The following is a 15,874-nucleotide window of genomic DNA, read 5'->3' as shown; positions in this document are numbered from 1 at the left end:
TTTGTCATCATCAGATCTGAACTACCAGAGACCAGCACAAATCAGGAATAAATCATAACACTTGAGATTTAAAATTTTTTAGATTATGAGAAAAAGTTAGTTTTATCTTTAATCAATCTCTGTAGTGGTATATTGGGTCTTTTGTATTGACTATGGTTTCTGGTAGCTCCTTCAGAATTGTTCTTCCAGGAGAATATTATACATAGTAACACTAACACTGTGTGATAGTCAAATATGACTGACTTAACTTTTCTCAGCAATGCAATAATCCAAGACAGTTCCAAAAGAGTCATGATGGGAAATGCTATCTTCATACAGAGAAAGAAATATAGAGTCTGAATGTAGGTTGAAGTTATTTTTGAAACTATTTTTACTTTTTTTGTTTCTTGAGGCTTTTCCCTTTTGTTGTGGTTTCTTCTTTCACAACATAACTAATGTGGAAATATCTTTCCATAATTGCACAAATATAGCCTATATCAGATTGCTTGCCATTGTGGGGAAGGAGGAAGGAAAGCAGGGAGGGAAAATTGTTTTAACTCAAAATCTTACAATAATAAATACTGAAAACTATATATGCAATTGGAAAAATACTATTTACAAAAAAATAAATTGAGAAAATAAAAGGAAAAAGTTCTCATTTTTCAGCTTCAAAATCATGGTGGGAAAGATTTAAGATATGGCAGTTTTGATTGCATATGTACTTAATTTATGACAGCTTCTTCAGTAGAAAATGTGTCTCAAATTAAATCCATCTATTGTTATTTTGCCCATAGGATTATGGGAATTTTTGTGTTTTATAGTCAAGTGATTTCTTGCTGTCTTTTTTTATTATATTTGCTCTTTAAGAGCCTCTTGTAGCTCTATGGGTTCAATCTTCAAGTTTCTTGGTGGGTGAATCATTAAACTAGTCATCATTGTATCCACCCACTCAGCCTCACACCACAATCCACAAATTTGTGGATTCAGTGTCACAGAAGCATGAAACCTTTGGAAATCAGTATCCCTATTCAAGTTGGTCCAAAATAAATCAAGTAAAATATTTAATTTTCATAGAATCTTTCAGAAGAATTGTCTGTGAGGAAAGTAGAACGTTTTCTAGGGATCCAAATCTGAAGGCTCATATCATTTACCAAAATAATAATAGATGTTCTGTGTAAGTTTGAGAAGAAAATGAAAGAGGATGTCACAGACGCCCAGCATGTCTGAAGATAGAAAACTGGAAATGTCTGTGGCAGCTGAAGAGGGAGGTATTGAGGGGGGCGAAGATTTTGGCTTAAGAGAGAAACTTGAAGCAGTTTGAAGAGAAACTGGAAGAGCTGAGCTGGGTTTGTAAGATATAAATAGTGGAAGTAATTTGGTTGTATTTAATGTGGGCAAGAGTTGACAGAAGATATTGATCTTTGCTTGGCTAGAGAGGAGAGAGCAAAGGCATAGTAATCCAGATATGCCTAGAAACATTTTGTAAGAGATCATAGGGGCCCCAGCAAATGTGCCCCTCCCCTTTACAATTATCTAAATTGAATATTAAATTTTAAAATCTTTTATGATAAGAAAACATTCTTATAGTATACATACCCCAACAGTTCTCTCAGCCCTAATTTTCAATACTTATTGATAGTAAAGATATAGATAGCAAAGAATTAAATTCCTTACAAAATTTATTGTTTTTAGTAGAGAAAATTTGAACCCAACATGTGCTGGGGTTTTTCCTAAAGAAAAACGTTATTGGACAGCAATAGTTGCAAGCATTAAAAAAACCTAACACCCAAACATTTAAATATTTTATTTCAGTGGTTCTGATGGAGTTTTGAAAAGTGAAATATTCCAAGGACCATTCTCTAATGAATAAATGGTCAAGGTATAGGAACCAAATTTCATACTATTAATACTTACATGAAATATTTCTCCAAAACACTAATGATAAATCAAGTGCAAAATAAAATAGCTGATGTTTTTATTATACATAATAAATTGTAAAGATCACTAAATATGAAAATAATCAATTATGAAGGACCTATGAAAAGAAAGACATGAGATACAACAATGAGTTGTAAATTGATTAAAGATTCTGGAAAGGACTTAGTAATAATGATAAATAGCTAAGGGTTATATAGTACCTACTATGAGCTAGCTATTGTGCTAAGCCATTTACTAATATCATCTCATTTCATCCTCACAACAACTATGGGAGGTAGGTGCTATTATTATCCTTTCTTGGATCAGGAAACTGAGGCACACAGAGATTAAGTAATTTGCTTAAAGATATATAGCTACTGAGGCCATGTATGAACTAAGGTCTTCCTTAATCAAGGTAGAGAACTTTATTTACTGAACTACCTAGCTGTTTTCTCAAAAATATGACAAAAATATACCTTTTACTGAGATACTTTTAAGTATATACCCACAGTGTAGCTAATCAGATAAAAGGAAAAATCTAGTTTACACCAAAATATATTCAATACTACAGCAAAGAACTAGAAATATAGATTGAATAGCTATGCAAATTATGGTCTTTGAATGCAAAGGGAATTTACTTCAATAATAAACATTAAGAATTCAGAGAAACATGGAGGGGCTTAAATAGACTGATACAGAATAAAATGAGCAGAATCTTCAAAACAATTTAAATTAAGCAACAAAAATAAGCAAAAAAGTAACAACAAATTAAAATCCAAACTTAGCATTGTGTAATTATGAAGGTCAAACCCAGCCCCATAGAAAAGAGCCAATGAAATACATTTATATCTTTTCCTTGCAGAAGTAAGGGACTCTATTGGCTCTAGCCTATTCCTTGTATTGTTTGACTGTGGTTGTGGTGGTTCATTTTGCTGACTGACTGAAACTTGAGCACCTTAAAGTTACCCTTTAGAATTCTTACTGCTATCATAGTTCCTGTTGGTAGAAGAGAACCAGGAAGGAATTAGAAAAAGAATAGGTCCATAGTGCAAAAAAGGAAGACATTGTGAATGACTGGGAAAGTTAAAACTTTTGTTTTCTTACTTAAGAAATTTCAATCTGGTGTCTAATTCCTGAACCTTGCTTAAAAAGAATTTATTGTTTTAAATCTCCCTACCAACAGTGTAGGAACTCCCCAGAGGAAATACTTCCTCTAACAGAACCCATCAATACAATTTAGAGTTCTAAAGAGATGCCTGGGGGCAGACGTGAAGTTCAGAGTAAGGTTCAGGGACTTGCCCAGGTTTACTCAGACAGTATATGGTCAGAGGTGAGACTTGAACCAAAGTCTTCCTGAATCTAAGTCTGGATTTGTCTTTTATACCACATTGCTTCTCTGTTTAGCATAACCCTTCCCAAATAAACATATTCCACATTGAAGAATATGAAAAATCAATTTAATAAGTTAAATGGTCCCAGGACATATTGAATTTTTTTAATTGTCTAGCTCTGATTCTATTTGGGTTTTTGTTTAGACTCTTAATATAAGCCCATATACCATTTATTCTCCTCTATAATAATTGATTTTCAGAGGGAATAAGAGTTTGACAAAGTAGTTCCATTGTTTCCATTGCCAACCATTAAAAAGAACAAACAACCTAGCATTGAAAAAGAGAAATTGATATTGCACTTTAGTAATAACTGTAGCCCTAGGGCTGCCCATGGAAACATACTTTAAAAAAATCTGTAAACCCACAGTATCTAAACTATCTCAATAACAGCCACATCATTGGAATAACTTTTCTTCTATGGCTTTGGCTATATATTCCATATGGCCAATATAAAAAGCACTAAACCAGACAAAATCCTTGGGTTTAATCATAATATATATATATATATATATATTATATATATATATATATATATATATACATATTTATGAACATAGATTTTTTAAAACAAAAATTCACTTATCTTCACCCAGGAATGAATTGACCACTCTTGCCTCTGACTGTGGTTACACGAAAGTTAGGACAAATGAAGTATGGTGGAGGTAAAGAGGATTAAGACTGAAAAGAAACAGAAGGATGCAGTATTAGGGGTGAGTAAGGTTAAGCCATATTTTGCCCCTATTGTTCTTTAATGTTACCTTTTGTACTCTCCTACAAAAATCAATAACCCCCAAACAAAATAATGACCTGTCAGCTCGATCCTATGATTTGAATGACCCATAATACTTCTTTGATTTTAAATACTGATCTTTTTCTCTGTCACTCATGCTAATAATAAAACAAAATACTAGTGAATTATACCTGTCATCTAAAGAAACATATGACAATTGTGTGAATAGGATTTTGCTATGTAGGTCAAAATCTCATTGCAATGAATTTCTATTACAACAAAGATCTCAATAATGATGATGTTGATGATGATAAATCTTTTGAGATCCAGCAACTGCTTAATTAATTTAATTCTGTTCAGTTAATAGAGTGGTATTTCAAAATGGTGAAAAGATTTGAACACATTCCTTAAAATAAAGTGTAATGAAAAATGACCTCTGTAATGATTTGATCATCCCCTTACTATTTTATAATTTTCTTTACTTCTGACATTTGAGGGATCCTTTATAGGAAACTGTATAAATGAGCAAAATTATTTTTAAATGTCACAAAGTCCTTTGAGAAGCCTAAAATTATATAGGATTATTATTTGTGTAGATTTCTGTTTCTAACCTATAGTTTTAATTTAAAATTTAATCCTACCTATTGCCAATAGAAAAAAAAAAACTTCCTTTTTTTTGTCCCTTCAAAATCTGGCCCTAATCAGTTTTTCATATTTGTCCCTCTTTACTAACATGAAAAAATTCTCTACTTTAGCCAAAATTGTTTTACCAGCTAAAGTTCATAATTTCTTGTGCTTTCCTTCTGCACTTTCCCCAAATTCTTGGGAGAAGAGACTATCCTTTACTTTTTTGTGCATATCCCCAGTCTTTTGCACAGTACCATGAAAATAATTGCTTAATTCAAATTTGCTGGCTGGATTTGTCTGAAATTACCTACCTACCTATCAAATCCCATCCATTTTGTTTAAACCTGGATTTTCACAACCCCCTTCTACCAAAAGAGATCGCTTGAAAATAAATTTCAGCCTCCATTCTTATAGTTCTCATTGTTAATAGTAAATTACATCTCTTCCTGTGTACTACCCCAGTCAACACCATTTTACAATACCATTATTTAAGACATCATAACCAATTTCTGCTATATCTGACTATTGTACTGACATTGGGTTCAATACCTAATGCTAGTTTAGTTTGGTTTTTTTTTTTTTTTTACAGCTAGGTAATTATTAAGTGTCTGAGACCGGATTTGAACCCAGGTACTCCTGACTCCAGGGCCGGTGCTTTATCCACTGCGCCACCTAGCTGCCCCTTCGACCATCTCTTACAATATCCTCTCAACTTAGTTTCCAAAGAATAAAAAGTAAAGACTTCCATTCTAATTCTTTGTAGCTCCAGTTACATTCTGTCACAGGATTTTTAGCATATTAAGTGCTGATTAATCAGTTGCTAAATCGGTGGTGGATGCTGTTACAAACATTTAAAGGGTTAATGCAATTAAGAGAATTACAAGCATTTTGGGAACTAAATTTTTTGACTCATAAAATAAGTAACTGGTTGGTACAGTGGACAGAGTGATGTATCTAGAGACAGGAACTTGTTGTTCAGTCATGTCTAATTTTCCATGACCCTAGTTGGTAAAGATACTAGAATGGTTTACCATTTTGTTTTCCCTGCTTATCAAACTGAGGTAAACAGTTTAAGTGGCCTTGCCCATGATCACACACCTAATAAGTATCTGAATCTGGATTTTCACTCTGGTCATCCTGATTCCTGAGTTCAAATATGGCCTCAGACTCTTATTAGGTGTGTGACCCTGAGCAAGTCCCTTAACCTTGTTTGCCTCAGCTTCCTCATCTGTAAAACAAGTTGGAAAAAGGAAATCACCAGCCACTCCAATATCTTTGCCAAGAAAATCCTAACTGGGAGCTTGGAGAGTTGAATGTAACTGAAAAACATCAAGGACAACAAAAATAATATTTTCACTGCTATGAGACTATTTCTCAGTTCATGCAACCATAAAATACTCCATTGTTCACATACTAGAAGTGAGGTCAGTCCTGTATTCCCTCAGTCATTTTGTTTCTTTCATATAGACATGGAGGGTTGCAAACATGGATAGAAAAATTGATGAGAATATATAAAATCAAATTATTACTATAGCTGTTTTATTTAAATTTTAAAATTTAATTTATTTTAATCTCAAAAATTTTAACTTTAATTTTTATTCATTAATTTAACAACAGAAAAAGAAAACACAAAGTAGAAAAGAGGAGAAAGATGTGAAACTGCAAATCCCTAATAATATGGTTTTTATTACAGAAATTCTTTATGAAACATCTCACAAACTTACTCTATTATGATTCTTGTACATACTTTGATTTTCACATTGTATAGATATTGTAATAGTACCCAGGTTCATAATGTTAGCCATTTGAGCAGCTAGGTGGTACACAAGATAAAGCAATGGCCCTTGGAATCAGGGATGATGGAAGTTTGGAACCAGCCCTCTAACACTTAATAGCTATGTGATCTTGAGCAAGTCGCTTAACCCTGATTACACCCCCAACCAGGGCCATCTCCAGTTGTCCTGATTCATATCTGGCCACTGGACCCAGATGATTCTGGAGGAGAAAGTGAGGCTTATGACTTAGCACAAGAACCCTATCACTCAAATCAAATTCACATGCTTGTCATGGCATCGCCTCCCTGATGTCGTGTTCTTCAAAAATGAAGGGACAAACATTATAATTACTGTTGGTCCATCTGTTTTTTCTTACCTCTAATTTTCACATTCTCATATCCACAGACTTAAAATACTCTTTCCACATTCACAAAACTGTAGGTTAATTTTTACTTCAGTATTTTGATGGAAACATTATCTACTACAAACTGGCATACCCTTCTTTGATGTTGCTTGAGTCTATATGTATACTCCTTCAAATGATCACCTTGTAACCCAAAAGAACCTTACAATAATAAAAGCTCTGAGTCAGAAAATAGGTATGTGGAGATGGACAAAGAGGTTTACAAATCCTACCATCAAGGAACTAACAAATAAAAATGTTTGTGATGTGGTGTGTGTGTGTGTGTGTGTGTGTGTGTGTGTGTGTGTGTGTGTGATGTGTGTTTTGTGTGTGTGTGTGGTAGGGACAGCAGGGAGTGGTAAGGTAAACAGTTTGCATATTTTATCTCATTAGAATCACAAAACAACCCTGTGAGGCAGATAAAAAGGAGTTGTATATGTATATTACAATAATAAAATTTAAAAGCAAGGATTTGTGGAATGACTATAGTAGCATCTGAACTGGGCTTTGAATGAAGGATTTCAACAGTCAACAATGAAGAAAAAAATACATTCCAGTCATTAAGGATGATCTGCCCCAAATATAGGGAAAAAAAGGAAGGATGAAATAGAGAAATAGTTTTTAGTTTATTTTAGCTTGGGGATGAAGAGAAGTCATTAGAAATAAGAATTTTAATTTAGAATCAAACTAGAATGTCCAAACTATGAATGCCAAGCCAAGGGATATTTATTTTCTCATATTAGACATGAGGAACTAGAGATTTTTTTTTAAATAAAGTGATTTAGTCAGATTTTTTTTTTTTTTAGGAATAGGATGTTGCCAAGTTTTTGAAGGATGTTTTGGAGATGTGAGAATATGAAGAGGAGACCATTTAAGAGGTCATTACTGTAGCTAGTACAAGAGGAAATAAAAGTTTGAACTTGGGTTGTGAAAATATGAAAGTACAAGGGGCGTGTAGACGCAAGGGATATTATTGAGTTAGAATCAACATGCCTTGGTGACTACTTGGCTGCTGTGTTTGACAGATAAAAGAGTTAAAAATGGTTTTGAAGTCTTGACTAGGTGACTGGGAAGGTGGCATTTTGATAAAAAGAAATGTATATCTTTTAAGAAATTAAATTAGTAAAAACAATTTTCTGTAATAATATCATAAAACATATTCATAAAAAATAATATGTGCATATTAGATTAATTGCTTACAATTTATTTTTAGGGTCTAGTTAAGATAATTAGTTCTGCTATATAATTTTAAATCAGATAAATGAATATGGGCTCTGATATTTGTTTTCAATAGTTTGTCATGGATTAGATAAAATAGATTCTTCAGATAATATAAGAGGAATTGTAGTGGGGAGGGAATCAGCATGTGTCACAAAATTCAAAGGGAGATCATTTTCTAATATGCATTTTTATGTGTCAATGAGGCATCAAATGAAATCACATCAACTGTTTTTCACATTTGAAAGCTTCCATTGACCTTTTTTATGTTCAACCAAATTTAGGTAACCCAGCCTCCAAGTCTTCATAGAAAAGCTTTTCTTGGGGCAGCTAGGTGGCGCAGTGGATAAAGTACTGGCCCTGGAGTCAGGAGTATCTGGGTTCAAATCTGACCTCAGACACTTAATAATTACCTAGCTGTGTGGCCTTGGGCAAGCCACTTAACCCCATTTGCCTTGCAAAAACCTAAAAAAAAGGCTTTTCTTCTGTTTTACTACTTCTTTCGGAGTAAAATAACAAAAATATGTTTTCAAGTGAGTTCTATTTCATCTCTCCTCTGCCTCTGTACTGACACCTTGGTGTAGATGGATAGATAGGAAGTAGGGTGAATAAATGTTATGCTATGTGGTAAAATAGCATCATAAAGTAGATTAAATACTGACTGTAGAATCAGAAGATGTGGGTTCAAATCTTCCTCTAATACTTTTGAATTTGTGCCTGTCATTTAACTTGTCTGGTCCTCATTTCCCTTTGCTGTAAAATAAAGTCATATTTAGCTAAAGTTATACAGCTTATAGAATTACTCAAGTTGATACTCAACAAGTCAATGTCTAATATCATGATAACGTAGGAAAATTATATCTTTAAGAGAAATACCTAGAGAATTTAAATGTTTTCACAAGATATTTTTCTATGTGCTTTATAAAACAACAAAGTGTTGCCAATATGGATATGGAATCAACATTACTACAAAATCTGGACTATTGCAGGCCAAAGTGTTGAGTTTGCATTTCTTTGAAGTAGAGTCTGTTGTTTTAAAGCTGTGCACATTAGCAGCAAGCTATGTTTCAAACTAACTAGCATCTTGTTCATGTATTCAAAGTAAAATCAAGAACGAGACAAATATGTTAGTGATTTTTAAATTACAATCCTTTTTAATTTTAAAACTTCAAAATTAGCAAAGCACAGAATCTTAGGTTATGCTTCTGCCCATATGAATTAGATGAAATGAGTGTCATGCAATTTACTGTGCAAGTTTTTCAGATGAGAACTAATAAAAACTGAGGTTCCATCTGTTCTGTGTGAATATTAAAGAGCCTATTGTTAACTTGAATTGCTATTTGACCTAGTGCCCTTAAATCCAATTCTGTGACCCAACTGAATCTCTGAAGCAGTCAAATTACAATGTCCTATAAAACTTTAATAATCCTGTCTAGTTTTGTTTGAACCAAAATTTGTGACAAAAGCTTTATATCGATGCTTAATAATGAAGAAATTATATTATTGGGTTAGCTGAAGCTATGATAAGACTTTACCATTAAAATTTAATTCTATCATTTTAATCTTTTTTATAAACAGATATAAAACTTGTGTTTTGTTGTTTTTCTTTAGGTAAATAAAAATGCAAAACTCTCCAACAGCAAATTATTCCCATTAAAATTCATGTTACCAAGGTCTTGATTTCACAATTATTTGGTTTTACTTCAAGGAATCCAATTTACATTCATTTAATTGGCTTCTGCTAAATCAATGGTTATAATTAGAAAATACATTTCAGAAACTTTTGTGATTAGTGCAGCATTATATAATAAAAAGGATTTGAATTTTAAAGCTCTGGATTCAAATCAATTCTTCTAATGTCTTTGTGTCTTCAGTCTTCTGTCAAATGCTTTAAGGTTTTCCATGTGCTACACAGGTGGCACAGTGGATAAAGCACTGGCCTTGAATTCTGTAGGATGGGAGTTTGAATATGACCTTAGACACTAGACTCTTACTAGCCATGTGACTTTGGGCAAGTCACTTAACCCTGACTTGCCTCACAACCAGGGCCATCTCCAGTTGTCCGGATTTATATCTGGCTACTAAACCCAGATGGCTCTGGAGGAGAAAGTGAGGCTGGTGACTTAGCACAGCACTGCCTCACTCAAATTAAGTTTACATGTTTGTCATGTCATCTTCTCCATGTCATAGTCTTCTTTGAAAATGAAGGACAAACATTATTATGAGGCTCAGTTTCTCCTAATAGCAACCCTGTGAAGTAGCTGCTCTAGTTATCTCAATTTTTACATAAGGAAACTGAAACTGAAAGAGGTTAAGTGACTTGACCACACCTAGTAACTATTGGAGACAGTTAATGTTCAAATCTTCCAAGCCTAAGTATTAGACTTACCAGTTGCATTATCCATTTTAATACCCAACTTCCTGTCAACTTAAAGTCAATCAAAGCAAAATTATTTGAAATACTTAATACATGTATGATTTAATTTAGAGATTATATATTATTGATGGAATATAATAATATTGGATAGCTGAAATGAATACTTCAAAACTGTAATGAATCTCTCATCTTGAAGACTTGGGTCCTGCCTTCAGTGGTACAAATAACAACTTCTCCATGACTTGTTATACTGCTCAATTGATGTTTTCCAACTAATTCTCTATGGGGGAATCTACCCATTGTACTAGAATCTTATTTTATATTTCCTGATATTAGATGGTTAATAATATAGTTTATGTATTGTGAGTTATCCCTCACTCTCACTACATATATATATATATATATATGTACACATATATGAGATCAACCTTTTCTTGTGATATATCTTTAATAATATGTTTGAAATTCTTGATCAGTAATTTGATATGGCTTATTTAATATGCATTATGGGTTTCTTCATTGTGCTTTGTGTGATCCTTAAATTTTTCAAAATCTGTTATATTCTCTGATTCACAACTGAGTATCATCATCAAACACTCGTAATAAAAAGATGGCATTTTGTTTTAGAGAGAGAATTGGGATCATGGGATATTTAATATCTCAGATGTAATATAGCCCACTTTCTCCGTTCCTTTCAGTTCTAGGCCCCATTTATTTAGAATCTTAGTGATTGTCACATATATGTATATATGCATATATTTTCATGTATTTGTGTATATGCCTATCAGTGTATATGTATGTATACATACTGACATGTATTATATTGTATACATATATACTTACATACATAAAACTCCATCAAATTGAATACCATTCGGCAATAGGCATTATTTCACGCACTTGGCTTTCTCTGTGTGGATTGTTAGACTGTACTCTAACAATTTTGGGTTTCAGTTATGAAATTCTGCATTGTTCCAGAACTGAAAATCCTATATTATTCCTAAACAAAAACATCTGAAAGACTTCACTATATATAAAGAATTTCTCTTCAACTTGAACTTTATGCTGTATGTCCTCCATGACAGTGGTAGACATTTTTGGTGAGCATTTCTCTTTCTGTTTTATGCCTTATTTTATACTCATTCTAATCACATTTTCTATCAAAATTATCCAGGTTTTACAGTTTACAGGGAGCATTATATTATCATAGTCTAATTTAATATATGTTTGGAGGAAAATATTTATATTTCACTCTACCAAATTATTTCAATTTTATAAAGAACAAAGCAAGTCTTGAAGATATATTTTTTCAGTCTGTGTAACTGACATATGACTTTAAATGTGATCATCTCTACAACAATTAATCTGCCATATAATAAATGATGAGTTTTCTTTAAAGAACTGAAATATTTCACATTCTGATATATATGTATGTATATATGTATATATATATTTACATGCATATATCTATAATCAGAATAGTTTCCATTTTCATTTTTCATGTGGTAATCAAGAAGCACTGTTACTCAGTACCATAGTTCATTAAGATATTCAATAAGCATCAGAGTCACTTTTTCCCCATTGATCATCTCTAATCATAGAAAATTAATTAGACTAACAAGGTGGGGAATAATTACTTCTAATGGGGAAAGCTGAAGTAGGCAAATTGCTTATATTTGTAAGGTTTAAGCTTCATTAGATCTAGGCTGATCAGGTATTCATATTAAGTCTGACATCGATGTGGTTGAATTATCATAAGTGGGGCCAGACTGCCTTAAAAAAATTGGTATAGGTTATAAATTGAATAGGTCGGGTGGATGAGGTCTGTGTATGACCAATGTACTTGCGACTTAGGTAAGAAGACCCAGGTAAAAATAAGGTGATCAAATTATTCCTTCTCATTTGATCATATGACATAATATAAAGTCAACATATAGAAATAGTGCATACATAATTACTTGAATTTTAATTTTTTAATTTTTTGTAATATTTTAATTTTTAAATAAGATATATATATATATATATATATATATATATATATATATATATATGTATATATTCCATTTTGGATCATTATGTCTCCCAGAATACATCCATGTGCTTTTCCATGTATATTAATTAATGTTAAAAACAAAAATACATTCTATGACTACACACAATTTTGATATTCCCAGATCCATGAAATCATGACATTTTTGATTTAATGATTTATATAGGCAAATCTAAACATTTTGAATTCCTAGTGAATCCTTAACAGAATTTGTTCAGAAAAGACTAACTTTCTCTGGGAATTTTTGGATTCCTGTTTACTTCCACTAAAATTGAGATATGCTTAAAGAATTCCATTACAAAAATGTTGTTAATACACATTCCCTTTATTGGCATATATTTTGTGGTCTTACTGATTTTCTCAAATGCCATTGATGTATAGATATAGAGATAATCAAACCTGGGAGATTATGGATATCTATATAACTAAATTGCATCAGGGTGATAAGTGAAACATATATTTGAGTCTTTGAATTTAGCATTTAGGTCAGAAATGTAATAATTTTTCAAAAAGACACTATATTATCATGCAGGGATAAAAATAAGTATATATTAAACTATACTTACAAAAAAGGTAGTGAAAGCAATTCTTTTATTTCGATCAAAAAGAAAACTTTCATCTAAAATGAATCTGAATGGAGCCATTTTGAGGGGGAAAATGTTCCTATGTTTGGGTTGCTTTCTTCACTTTTGTTGGCATAGCAGTAGCATAAGACTATAAGTAGAAAAGAATTTCATGGTCTCTTGATTGGTTTAAAATGCTGAGAAAAGATTATGGAAATGATGCAAAGATGTTCATGCTATTTGTTGTAGTTCTGATTTTGGCAAACTAGCTGTTCAATGAGTCTGCAGTAAAATTGTCTATTCAATTTGAATTTAATCAATCCCTTGATTCTTCTACTTAAGACAAAAATAATAACACTGTGTTGGCTGCTTTTTGGCTACTATGATGTGTTACTTTTCATATACCAAATTGCTGTGGATAAGCACATTGAGTTGTGTGCATGCAATGATGATAGATTTGCCACCCAGTCTCTAGTGACTTGGTGAAGAAATGAATGTTTATGAGATTTTTATATCCACATCATATATATCCACACTCAGATACACACCTCCACAAAGAGAAAACATATAGTAGAAATTAGAACCTCCAGGAAGCTACAGTAACAGAAAGAGTAAGAGAATGTATAAGATGGTAACTTGGGACTCCTAAAATTTTTTAAGTTAGAAACACATTTATTTTGCAGAGATTTGAACACAATTTTTCAATTCTCCAAGTCTTATATGTTAGATAAATATTGATCACTATGATCTGTAATTGAATAAAATGGAATTTTATGTTTTGTAGGCATGGATAAAAATCAAAGCATCAATCATAGTGACTGAGACATTTGTTGGAAAGGAGGACTTCCTTCATAGTCATGTCTTTGTCATGTTAAACTTGTTAAATGACTTTCCTTTTGATATATGCAGATGTGTTTACTCTAACATCTCACGGACATTCTAATTTAGAGAATTCCATTCTGCCTACTTAATTTCCCTTTCAGTATTGACTGGAAGTCATCTTTAATGTTCTAAGATGTTGTGTGGCAGTGATGAATGTCTGTTATACAGATGCTGTATTCTGTTCTGTTACATAAAGTGATTCTGCATGTCTACTCAAAGTCAAGTGAATCAAGATAAACATAGAAACCAAAATTATATTGTTGCATAATTTTGGAGAGTACTAATGTATAGGACTTTTTTTTAGTGTTCTGCCCTTCACACCATAGTCTCTTTTTAATTGTTTGCATCTATTTGAATTTCATAATTTGAGTATGTATTTTGGGTAGATTTTGCTTCTGAAATTTTGATACTTGTGAATCTTGTCTGAAAACGGAAGTGACATAATCTTTCTAGACTGGAATTGAAATAAGGATATTATAAGGGGGCGGCTAGGTGGCGTAGTGGATAAAACACTGGCCTTAGAGTCAGGAGTACTTGGGTTCAAATCCAGTCTCAGACACTTAATAATTACCTAGCCGTGTGGCCTTGGGCAAGCCACTTAACTCCATTTGCCTTGCAAAACCCTAAAAAAATAAGGATATTATTTAGATAATAGAATTATCTAGGAAAAAGAAAACTTAAAGTAATACATCTGCTCTGTAGCAATGTTTGGCAAGATAAAAATTACTCTATATATAATTTAAACATTAAGTAGGATTTGTTACTTAGTTACACTTTATAAAAAAAATTGAGGGGCAGCTATGTGGTGCAGTGGATAAAGCACTGGCCCTGGAGTCAGGAGTACTTGGCTTCAAATCTGGTCTCAGACACTTAATAATTACATAGCTGTGTGGCCTTGGCCAAGCCACTTAACCCCATTTGCCTTGCAAAAACCCTAAAAAAAAATTGAATTTCAAGGAGAGTAATTTCAAGTATCTTAAGGTTGGGAGAAGGTAAGACAAGAAAATGATTTGTAAAGAGATTTTTTAGGCTCAGAGCTTTTGTTGGCATTTGTCTTGTCTTCACTGTAGCCCATTGAAATGTCTGCTGTTTCCCTTTCTGACAACCCTTTATGAAATTACCTTTGTTAGGTATGTGGCTAAAAAAATCATCAACCTTAAAGCAACTTACTTTTGATGAGTTCTCCATACTTGACTAGATTAATTTTCAGATATCAAATCCATGTAGCTGTACTCAATTTATCGGCTTTCTTGATTGTTGAGGACTTACCAGAGTTCATAGTCCATTGGCCGGTACTCGAGAAGTCATTGGTATTTCTTTAGAAATGAGGCACCAAAGTAGCAATATAACAATTCAAATTATTATTAAGAGTTGTATGTAAATGTTAATTTTCTTTTCCATTGATTTAACATAACATAGAGATGATATTACTTGTTGTAAAAGGATAAATTTTAGCCTTATTTCATAGGTAAACCACCACTAAGGAAAAAAAATCAAACCTATAGTATAAATTCTTCTAAGTGGGTGGAAAAAACTAAGTACATACAGGTTTGCTTCACTGAAGGTAATACATAGTTCTTGGTTTGGTCCATCTTTGTCCAAGAGTTGTGAATTTACTTTTGCATGATTATGTCTTGCTTAATATTTTAAAATATTTCCAATATTATTTTACTTAAATTTTAGTTTTTGGATAAATCATGATGATATTTTATGTCTGAATATCTTTTCACAGTATTATGTCCACATTATATGACTTATGGGCAAGTGTTGGCAGACAGAGAAACTTGTTCTCAGTAGTTTTCTAATATATTAAAGAAAAGGAATGTGATTTATCATTTCTTTTTCATAGTTTGTAACAACCTTTGGTGTAGAAAAAATGCAATCAATGAACAACATAGATATCAAGGCATATGAGCAAAGATATTTCTTACATCTGTATTATAAGCTATTATGTCACAATAT

The 15,874-nt window shown here is 32.4% G+C and overlaps 1 protein-coding gene across 4 annotated transcripts in view; it reads left to right on the top strand.

Moving 5' to 3' along the window:
• SEMA3A (semaphorin 3A) overlaps positions 1-15,874 on the top strand; it is a 669,223-nt gene that overhangs the window by 175,662 nt on the left and 477,687 nt on the right. Inside the window, exon 1 of one of the 4 annotated variants that reach the window (XM_074194049.1) lies at positions 3,895-3,997. The exons of the other annotated variants lie outside the window; for them this stretch is intronic. The gene's annotated coding sequence lies outside the window, so the exon portion shown is untranslated. Of the gene's footprint in view, positions 1-3,894; positions 3,998-15,874 lie in introns of those variants that run through there. 4 annotated transcript variants of the gene reach the window in all.

The sequence above is a fragment of the Macrotis lagotis genome, chromosome 7 (assembly GCF_037893015.1).
Source record: "Macrotis lagotis isolate mMagLag1 chromosome 7, bilby.v1.9.chrom.fasta, whole genome shotgun sequence".
Lineage (NCBI taxonomy): Eukaryota > Metazoa > Chordata > Mammalia > Peramelemorphia > Peramelidae > Macrotis > Macrotis lagotis.
The sequence above is the reverse complement of the archived record's forward strand: the minus strand, read 5'-3'. Positions and strand labels throughout refer to the sequence as shown.